This window comes from Trifolium pratense, linkage group LG7 (genome assembly GCF_020283565.1).
Source record: "Trifolium pratense cultivar HEN17-A07 linkage group LG7, ARS_RC_1.1, whole genome shotgun sequence".
Lineage (NCBI taxonomy): Eukaryota > Viridiplantae > Streptophyta > Magnoliopsida > Fabales > Fabaceae > Trifolium > Trifolium pratense.
In genome coordinates this window covers 42,453,606-42,463,879 of record NC_060065.1, presented here as the reverse complement: position 1 = coordinate 42,463,879, position 10,274 = coordinate 42,453,606, and positions in this window count along the sequence as shown.

Sequence of the window (10,274 nt, the reverse complement as noted above, 5' to 3'; positions counted from 1 at the left end):
GTTTCTGAATTTAAGCAATATTTGTTGTCAATAAGCTTCTTTGATGAACTGGATATAAGACAATAGAATTGAGCTTCTTTGATGGACCTTTGGTAGGGCGGACTTTATAGCTAATATGCTGACTCGTTGACTCCAAAGTTGTTAAGGCTTTTTTTTTTTTTTGAATGGCAAAGAAATGATAAATAGATAAAAGAGATGGAAAAAGTATAAGAGGTACTCACGAGAACAATACAGAAAGTACTAGATCCAAAACCACAACTCCACAGACTATCTAGCTATACAATCGGAAGGACAAACTCTTCACTCGTAAAATAAACATGGAGAATATTGCTGCTTAGCTAACAAGTAACAACCAATTCCAAGATACAAGTTTAAGTTTAACTGTTTAACCCTCTCCACTATTTCCTATATCACCACCACTTTGTCGGAAAAAATTCTTTCATTTCGCGTACGCCATAAGGTCCAAATCACCGTGTGCCAAACCAACAAAATCCTTTGAGACCACAGTTATCCCCTTCTTAGAGGCACAAGAAAACTCTCAAATAATGAAAGAAGTGTACCCGACAATACTATAACAAAACCAAACCATCGGTGAAGATGATACCAAGATTGTTGCTGAAGAAGTGATACCAGAAAAGAAAAGTGATTATGCCTCTGATTCATCTGAAATCAACATTGTTGATAATGAGTCAAGAAGAAGAAGAAGAAAACAAAATGAGGAAGATAAGCTTAGTGCTTAGGATGTGCTTAGTTTAGATTCTGACTAGTTATGGTACATCTGATATTTAGGATCATTCTGATTAAGACTTTTGCCATCAACAATTGAAGCTAAAAAAAAAATTGTGTCAAACTCTCGGATTGAATTTCGAGCTAAAAACAAACTGAATGTAACAAATTAAATCAAATTGTTCGTAAACTTTAAACGAATCAAACTCAAGCAAAAAATAAATTCGTGTTTAACCAAAATCAAATTTTGAGTTAAACCAATCATTATCAAGTCAAATCAAACCCAGACGAATTTGACTCGACTCGTTTCCAGCCTTAACCATAACACTTATTTAGTGCAATCACAGTTCAATACTTGATCATCCACCGACTTCCTTTTCACTTTTCAGTCCTTGTTACTAAATCATGTACTGCTTTAACCCATATAGAGACACATATATCAATTTATTGCAACGTGGGTACTTTAACTCGGATAGAGACATCCTAGTTTTTTTAAGCATAGAAGCATGTGAAACTTAATGAGATAGTATCATAGTAGTATTTTACAAGAAAGTTAATGCAACTAATAATGTCAAGAAAAAAAAATACTTCAAATAATTATATCAAAGATTCAAAGCTGGATTACCTCTATCAAGTGTATTTAAAATGAATCTCATCTCAGACTCGAAAGTTTATAAATTTCTTGTTTTTGGATGTTTCATTGGTAAGTAAATCAATAAATTGACTCAGCTTACTTACACCATAAGAAATCTCTGGTCTTGAGTGAGTCGGATTTTTAGCCATTTGTGGTGGAAAATGCCACCGGAAAAGCATTCGGAAAATTTAATTTAAAATAAAATATTTCCGGCAGTTTTTTAATATTTAGCAGCGGTTTTGAAACGCTAGAAGATGAGGTGGGAAAAAAATATTGAAACCGCAGAGTCAGTGGCAGTTTTAAACCGTTGGAAAAACAAAATATTTTCAGAACCTTTGGCGGTGGTTTTGGAACCGCCCAAAAGGTTAAGCGCCAATTTTTTTTTTTTTTTAAAAAAAACCAAACTGTCGGATATCAATAAAAAAAAATTCGTCGGTATATATTGTCCAACAACTATATGTGTGTAGTGGTAGTTTCTAACCGTTGAAAACATATGACAAACTTACGGGAATGCTATAACGGTGGTTTAAAATCGCTGGTAATAGTTGTAATGATCAATAGTTGTACTATTTAGATTTATGTTAATTGTAATATTAAGACTTATATTTGATAATATTTGTAATATTTGGAGTTATTTTGATAATATTTGTAATATTTGGAGTTATTTGAATTATTGTTTCATTTAATATAATTGTGTTGAAAATATGTTATTTTCAAAATTTGATTGTAATATTATTTGTGAAAATAAAATATTTTAAATTTGAAAGGAAAACAATAACATACTAAAAACAAATTATTGGCGGTTTATAACCGCTGCCAATTCTTCAACCGATTTCTTGGCCGTTTCAAGCTGTCGCTAACTCAAAACAAAGCAAAAAAAAACACGACTTTCTGACTGTTTAAAACAACTTGTAAAAGTGGATGCAACTTTCTGAAGGTTTTTTGCCTTTGCAACAGTTTACAACCATCAATTATCCGGCGGATTAAAACCGCCGGTTATTCTCCTTCCCGGATTTTTTTTTAGCTTTCCGGAAACATTTAACCGCCGCTAAATCATGAAATTCTTGTAATGTAATCAGTGGCGGAACTAGCCTAAAAAATGGGGGCGGGCCGCTATAAATATAAATCGAATATCCAAAAAAAAAAACTAAAAAAGCAGTGTGTGTGTGTGTATATATATATATATGGGGAGGGATCAAATTACGCCGGTGTAACATCTGAGTAATGTTACACCGCTCAATAACGCTTCAATGAATACAAATTATATAAAATCCACCGTTGGATTGAAAGTTTATATCATTTAGATCATCCATGTTCAATTTTACAAAAATCTAAAATCGTTTGATATGTTATTGAGACCGATCAAGATTAACGCTTTATGTGTTTTTATTGAATACCGTTAATTTTGATCGATCTCAATAACATATCAAATGATTTTAGATTTTTGTAAAATTTAACATGGATGATCTATAAGATATGAACTTTCAATCCAATGGTGAATTTTGTAAAATTTGTATTCGTTAAAGAGTTATTGAGCGGTGTAACATCACTCAAATGTTACATCGGTGTAATTTATATATATATATATATATATATATATATATATATATATATAAAGCATATCATATTTAAGGGTGTATCTAATTTGAATATCTAAAAATAGTCAAAAGATGAACCATTACAATTTTTAATAAATAAATTTTAAAAATATATTATGAAATATATTTTATGTCAATTCATGTGTAAAATTGATTCTTTTTAATTAATTCTTGTATTTATGTTTATAGTATTATATGAATCTCGTTAAAAAAAAATTAAAAAAAGATTGACCAAACATGAATTTTTATACACTAAAACTCTATTTTAAATAAAAATTTAAGAACTTTATTACATAATAAATTACACATTTTTTAAAACAAATATAAATTATCTAACAATTCCAAATAGCTGGGGTTTATAACCCCCGCAAACTGGGAAACCCCGCAACTGGAGGAAAACAAACTACATGTACTATTTAGCGGGGTTTACAACCGCCACTAAATAGTATCAAAACCGCCGCTAGAAGACATGTATATGAAAAAAAAAATTAAAAATGTTGGGGCGGGCCATGGCCCTGTCCAGCCCATGAGGGGCTCCGCCCCTGAATGTAATTCTTGTAATGTTTCTTTGACATGAAATATTTTAGCGTGTGATCTAGCCATTTCAAAGCCTAAGAAGTATTTAAGAGCTCCTAACGTTTTTTATGCGGAACTATCGTTTAATGGGGTTTTTTATGCTGAATTGACAATCGGTTAAATAACAAACTAATTCTATCAAACCGTTAGTAACTAAAAGTTAATTACTTAATTAACAAACTTGAAATTCAAGTAATCTAGCCAGTCTTCGTAAATCTCACAATTAACATATTTTTCATAATTATTTTTTTGTGCAAATTTCTTTTGTACAAATATTTTTTGGTACAAATTTGTCTATAATATTTCATTATCCAAGTTATATGAAAAAAGTGTAAACAGCTTAAAAATGGGAAATTTTCTTTTTAAAAACAGGTTTCAAGCACCTTTTAGAAAATGAATGTGTAAAATCATGAGAATTTCAAATATAAGGGGTGTTAGCTATTTAACTAGCGAACACAATTCTCTACTGAAGGAGGAAATGATGTTTATTTCATTTTGTTTTTATGATATCCTCTACTTAAGTAACGAAATGGATAAAAATAAAAATGCAGGAGGTTCAAAAAAAAATTCCCACATAAACTAATGTACGTAGATTATTTGTTTTAGCCTTTTCACCCATAAAAAAGGCCATGCTTTGTAGCATATTATTCCCACATATAACTGAAATAGTAAAATAGAGCTTATGCCCTCAATAAAAAAAACAACGACTACTGAAAATAGATGCACATTTCACTCATTCTCCTATTGATTAACTATTTATAAATTTTGTTGGAATTTCTCTAGCTGAATTTGGTGATTCTTCTTATATAAGGGTGTGCTTTCACAAATCTTAATATTTTATTTTTTAAAAAAAAAAAATGAACAAAAGGAATTAAAGTAACCAAGAAAGTTGACCAAGTGATTATGAAATTGTTAATGTGATATCTTCCATGATTACTTAAATAACTAAATTTGACAATTTTTATATTTTTGATAGCTACATGTACCTGATTACAGTACTAATTACACAGGACACTAATCATGCTATCATATACTTTTCCAAATGCAAGCAAACTTCCACATCAAAAGCAAAGGAGTTACATACATGCAAATCTTTAAAAGCAAAGGTGTCACTAATCTCCCTCATTCATGCGCATCACTTTCTATATAGTTTACTACTTGTGACTTTTTCATTTTGTTTTAATCACCTAATCAAATCATGCATCAATATCAATCATCAAGTAAGTAGAAATCTTATAACATTTTCATCAATAAATAAGGTTTAACTTGCACGTTATAAGCAGAGTCGACACAATAAATTTAGAATTGAGCTCTTTTTGAATGTTCAATCTTTTAATTGTTTGTGTAGATTTGCAGGGGCACTTGATTCAACATAAACGTACACGTAGAGAACATGGAAAAAGACAATAAAAGAGTTTTGATAGAGTGAGATGGAGTGTTTAGGTATCTTAGATATCCATTGATTGTGTTTATTTATTCTTTTGATTGCATTGCACTTCTCTCTGCTTCTTCTAATTGATTGCACTTCTTCCTGGCTTCTTCTGATTGCTTCTTCTGATTGATTGCACTTCTTCCTAGCTTCTTCTGATTGCATTGCACTTCTTCCTAGCTTCTTCCGATTGATTCACTTCTCCCTCCATTGGTTGAATCTTCTGTTTGGTTTGGATCTAACAAGCTTAAAGCTTAGTAAGCTTTAGCTTGAAGGGTAGTGTTTGAAGTTTATAGTATTTAGTATGTTTTTCGTATTTTTTTTTTACAAACTCACAATGCTTCTTGTTGATGCATCGTGAGTTTGAGAGTAGGTGTTAGATAATAGAATAATAGTCTATGTTATTGAGTCTGTTAGTTTAGAGTTCATTAGGTTTTATTATATATTCTCTAGTAACATTTTTTGTAATGTTAAGCAATGTAATGATATTCTATTGAAACTCTAGCCGTCTTTCACTACAAGAAAACATAATATTACTGACCAAACTTATTGAGGGCTTTTAGCCCTCAGTAATGCATTTGTGGGTTATTGAAGGCTGGGAGCCGTCAGTAATGCTTCTTGAGGAACGAAAAAATTTAAAACGGTAATATTAAGCATTAGTGACGGTGTCAGGCCGTCAGTAATGCATGCTCAATTAAGACGGTTCCAGGCCGTCAGTAATGACAAAGCCGTTGAGCAATTATGACGGTCCTGGGCCGTCAGTAATGCAGAGGCAATTACGACGGTGCCAAGCCGTCAGTAATGACAAAGCCGTTATGCATTTACGACGGTGCCAGGCCGTCAGTAATGCATATTTCAAATTTAAATTCCAACGGTCTTGTACGTATATTACTCCTATATATTTTCCTCTTCAACAAATCTATTACACCTTCACTTCATTTTTACATTTTCATTCTCTCTCTAAATTTTCTCTAACTTCTCTCTTAAATTTCATACTTTCAACTTAATCTCCATACAAAAAGTGGTAAGTGTTTGTGTTTTACTTTTACGAATTTAAAATTTTTGCTTTGTTATTTAAATGTATATGTTCTAATATTTGTTGTTTACCATTTTTAATAGCAAGTCTTATTCTCGTGGTCGTCGGAGGTTGTGAGTTAGGAGCGGAGTTCGTGGGCTAGGAGCGCGCCAAGTAAGAATCTACTCGGCACCCAAGTAAGTAACGTAATTTTAATTTATAATACTTAGTGATAATTTTTTTTTACCGTATGCTTAGTAATAGTTATTAATTACTAAAAAAAAAAAAAAGTAATAGTTATTAATTAGTATTTTGTAATTTGTTACTAATATTTTCTTATCACTATGTATAAAAATTATTGTTTTTGAAAAAAAAATAAAACAAATATATTAATATTGATTTTTAAATAATTAAATTATTAATTTTTTTTTAATTCGTTTAACATTACTGACGGCTGCAGGCCGTCACAATTTTCAAACAGGCAAGCATTACTGACGGCTGCAGGCCGTCGTAAATGAGAAGTTCTTTTGAATTGACCGTTGGGCATTATTGACGGCTCCAGGCCGTCAGTAACGTTATTGACGGTCCTGGGCCGTCAGTAAACATTACTGGCGAGCTAATTGCAGAGGGCCTAAGGCCGTCAGTAATGCATGCATTTTAGACGAAATTTGTGCATTACTGAGGGCTTTTGGCCGCCAGTAAATGCTTGTTTTCTTGTAGTGTTTCTCTTTTCCTATTTGTGTATCTTTGATTCTAACACAATTATTATTTTTTTGTCAAGTAGTCTAGTAGCTAGAAATTTCACCCTTAAAATGGATAAGTGAGTGTATAGAGTTTGAAACTCAGCCCCATATAAGAGTTAAGCTCACAACCGATGTTGGGACTTCTTAAGAGACCCCCTCGCGCCTAGCACTTTTGGGCTTGGTGCGCGCCCAATAGAAGAAACTTGATAACAGGCGATCTAGTGGATCGTGGAGAGGCTCTGATACCATCTTAGAATTGGGTATTGGATATAACTCATCCTTACAAAATCGGCTTGTAAAGTGATGATTGTCTCTACTTTACAAACATTTATTCAGACCTTCTCACAATCGATGTAAGACTTCTTAAAAATAAACTCTATTTCTAAATTGCAACTGATCGCGATTGTGGCCTCATATGTTATATGTTATATTTCACTGAAATTTTTACAATATAATTCCTTCCAATTTTGGAAGCATTGAAGTGGAACTAATAATTTTAGCCATTCAATGTTTTTAAGTCAAAGGAATCGACATGTATAATTGATTCACGAAGCCAACATATGAACCATTTTCATGATGGCTCTTTAAGAATAAGACCACTATATATGGAATGTCTAGTGGCTTCCACAGTATGAAACTATTAACCAATGAACTACAAAAGAGTGCATACTTTGTGAGATTAAGACATAGAAATTGCCTTATGAAGAATTAGAATATACAATTTTACAAGAAAAACTCCAAGGAGTTTGGAATAAACAAGCAAGAAAATTGAATGTCTCAACTATATCGTATTAGAAAACAAGGCTAGTGTCTAATTCATGTCTACCTAACCCAATATCATTCATATATGGTGCCTTGAAATGAACCCATTTATGCTTTTTCTAAATTTCAACCATGTACATTCATTTGGCAAATTAATTAAATAGCGTAATCCTCACGTCTTTCTTTCTATCTCTTTCATTTAGATATGTTTTTTTTACACAACATTTAAATGTGTTAAATCTTATGGTGTTAATTCTCTATTCTATTCCTTCTCATCATCTCATGGCAAATAAACCCAAAATACAGTTTATTATTTCTTTAGGGAACATATATAGAAAGGATTCAAACATTGATGATACTATTTTTTAAACTTTTTTATGGATAATACTATTTTTTTACCTTATCTAAAAATGGTTCCCATCAACCCAAAGCTTTTAATACCATGTACTTTTCTCTTTGACTTTATTTTATGAGATTAAATTATCGTAATTAGGATATTTGACACTTCAAAGACTTCGCCTTTCTACAAATTTTGGTTAATTGAACAGGCTGTAAGATTAATTTTTACTTTATTGTTTAGGTTAAAACTTAAGTTCTTCGCCCCAATTCTTAAAAATATATCTTGCAGAAATTTAACTTGATTCTCTTCCACAACTCAACGTCGTTTAAACAATTGAGTCACACTTATGAAATATTATTTCGAGCTCTAGAATGCCGCCGGGTGGTGTTACAATTTGAGGCAAATAATTAACACAATTCAAAAAAAGCACTCAAATTTAAAGAAAACATACACATAGTGTGATAAGTCCTACCTTATTGATTGTTATCTCTTTGTCTTTTCAACACATGAGAAAAGTAACATGAGACTCTAAATCCTATAAATAGCACATATTAAGTCATTCCTCTTTTCAACACATAGCAAAAACACAAACACATTATTATATACCTTATCTTGTTCCTTTAGTGTCCTCTATCCATGGCTCGTTTGAATTCATTTTTACTCATGATCACTCTACTTCTCTTGGTAATGTATTCATTACCATCTTCTATAGATGCCCGAAAGATTCTCAAAATGGAGACACAAGAGGTGCCTTCTTTAAAGGGTACCCTACCTTCAATTAAGATTGTTAATAATCCCAATATTTATTATGAAAATGGAAGGCTCGTTGCTCATCTTGCTAACAATGAAAGAGTTCTTGTATCTTCTAATCCTAGCCCGGGTGCTGGACACTAGTTATATTAGCTTCAATATTAATTATTGATATATAGTCCCAAGCATGATTGCAAAATCTTCAATCTTTTTTTTTTTTGTTTACATTGAAGCTTAGGATTGAACTCACGATCTCTAGCATATTATCTAAATCCCTCACCACTAGACCAAACATAATGGCTTGCAAAATCTTCAATCTTTGTAACCATATGTTGTGACTTTAGCTTAATTTCCTCTTCATTTTCCTCTTCATATCAGTACATATTAGTGATATTGAGTTAATGATTCTCATGTGCTAAATATATGTGATAATGTATATAATCAATTAAGGTCTTCTAGTTCTATCATAATCTCATGAAATTAGAACGGTATAGCGTAGATACTTTGACTTCTTAATCATATGGTAGAAATACAACATTTGGTTGTTTCGTATGATATAGATTTGGATTACCTGCCATTAAACTATTAATATCTTTTATTGGTATTTCAAGTGTGAGTTGAGTCCCACATCGGATGGAACAGTGAATGTTGAATGGTTTATAAGTGAGAGGACCCATAAACGTAACACCTTAAGGTTTTTGGTTAAAGTGTGGTGTCCAACTCACTGTTTTTTTTTTTTTTTGACTAAAAATAAAGGATATTCATTCATTCAAACTGATAGAGTACATCGATGTAATACAAATTCAAATTTGCTAAAAACAAAAAGGATGAATCTGCAAACAAACTCACAACATCCATGTTAATAGCATAAAACGGTAAATTACATAAGCCTACATATATGACTATATTGAAGTGTCTGGAATGTCCATGCCTCCAGATCTGCAGCCTTGATGACACAAAAGTCGACATTGGATAGATTTGTACTTGATCGGATCTAATCCTTCAACCTGAAACAAATGAACACCGCACAAAGACGGGAAAACAAAATACACCGCACAGAGACGGCACAACAGAATACACCGCACAAGGACGGGATAACAAATAGCACAAAACCAAACAAATATGTGAAAAATCACACTTATTTAATAACGAGAAAGAAAAAACAATTTGGAGGGGTGATTTTAGGTCAAGATTTGACCTGAAATCACCCCTCTTTGATAAACTAAGAAATACAACATTTGGTTGTTTCGTATGATATAGATTTGGATTACCTGCCATTAAACTATTAATATCTTTTGTTGGTATTTTAAGTATGAGTTGAGTCCCACATCGGATGGAACAGTGAATGTTGAATGGTTTATAAGTGAGAGGACCCATAAACCCAACGTCTTAAGGTTTTGGGTTAAAGTGTGATGTCCAACTCACTTGTGAAGTTGTTTGGGACCCGATGTGATGATTCCCGGACCCTCATGACCCAACACCTTTTTATTATCCCTTTAGGGAACATACATTGAAAGGATTCAAACATTGATGATACAATTTTTCTATTTTTTTTATGGTTATACATTGATAATAGAGTTTTCCAAGTGGTGGGAACGTTTTCGTCTGTAGAATTTGTTACAATATATTTCTATTAGATGAATGAATGAATTAGCGTTGAGTGTTACAAACGGTATTTATAACAACAACAAATATCCCTAA